Source organism: Laccaria bicolor, genomic scaffold (genome assembly GCF_000143565.1).
Source record: "Laccaria bicolor S238N-H82 LACBIscaffold_56 genomic scaffold, whole genome shotgun sequence".
NCBI classification, from domain to species: Eukaryota; Fungi; Basidiomycota; class Agaricomycetes; order Agaricales; family Hydnangiaceae; genus Laccaria; species Laccaria bicolor.
In genome coordinates this window covers 61,136-62,565 of record NW_001889927.1, presented here as the reverse complement: position 1 = coordinate 62,565, position 1,430 = coordinate 61,136, and positions in this window count along the sequence as shown.

Below are 1,430 nucleotides of genomic sequence, written 5' to 3'. Positions count from 1 at the left end.
TTTCGTCGTGTGTCCGTGTTTTTGCGTTATTCGTGGGCGTTGTCGACGCCGTCGTCGTGGGAGTTGGTTGCTGTTGGGGGCGTCGTCGTGGGTGGCGTTGGTGTCGACGTGGTGGTTTTGGTAGGCGGCGTGGTGCCGTCGTGTGTCGTGTGGGCGGTGCGTGTTTTTCGGTGGGCGGCGCGTGTTTTTCGGTGGGCGCTCGTGTTTTTCGGTGGGTGGTGGGATGTTTTCGTGGGCGGGGTATGGTTTTTGTGGGCGCTGGCGGTGTACATGGGCGGTGGGCGTCGTTTTGTGCCCGTCGGGTGTTGTTTTGTGTCCAGGGGCGTTGTTTTCGTGGGTGTTGGGTGTTTTCGTGGGTTACGGCGCTCGTTGTTTCGTGACGTGGCGTCGCTGCATTGTTGTTGAAGGGTGTCGTGGTCGATGTTGGTGGTTGTGGTGGCCATGGGTGATCGAGGAGCGACGTTGGCGGTGGTGGCTATGGGTGACGGTGATGGCGTGGCGTTGGCGGCGGTGACAAGCATGGTGGTGGTGGTGGAAGAAGAGGGTGGCCATGTTTGGTGAGCATGTTCACCAAACAAACATTGTTTGTGATCCATTGAAAATAAATAAACTATAATACAGTAACAAATAAATAAAATAAACAGATTGGACTGGAATCCCATTCCTGCCCACTCCGGGGAACACCATTCCTGCCCATTCCGGGGAAGACCATTCCGGGGAACATTCCGGTGTACATTCCGGAATCCACCGGAATTCCACTGGAATGGAAAACACCGGAATAAACAATTTAGCAGGGCCTTCTGCTAAATTCCATTCCACCGGAATCCACCGGAATTCCACCGGAATGACCGGATTCCTGCAGGAATAGGGGGGGCACTGCTAAGACCTCGTGAAACTGGAAAAAAGAAATATGTGAATTTCAAAAGAGTTGTCTGGCATAAGGCATTCTATGAAATCTTGAAGTCTGTTGAGCAATATGCAGAAACTGGCTACCACCTAACAACTGCTGATATTGAACGGTGGATGTTTCCCATTGTGCTTATTGCATCTGCAGACTATGAGGAGCAGTAAGTATTGACATCTGCAATTTACATTGAACTTCACAATTTTCTGTGCAGATGTGTTATTGCCCTCATTCATGGGGTCAACAGCAAATTTCCCTGCCCAGTCTGCCTCATTCCTGGGGATCAGCTTGCCAACCTTTCATCAGACTTTCCCCTTCGTTTTTCCTCTGACATGGAAAAGATTTACAAGTCCACAATAGGACTTAATGCCTCTGAGACAGAAGAAACCTTGAAGAATGTTGGTCTTCGGGATGTTGAGGTAACATTCAAATGGGTTGATTCATATATTTCACTGATGACTTACTTCCAAAGAATGTTTTTTGGAAATTTCCTCACACTGATATTCACCGAGCAATTTCTTGGGAT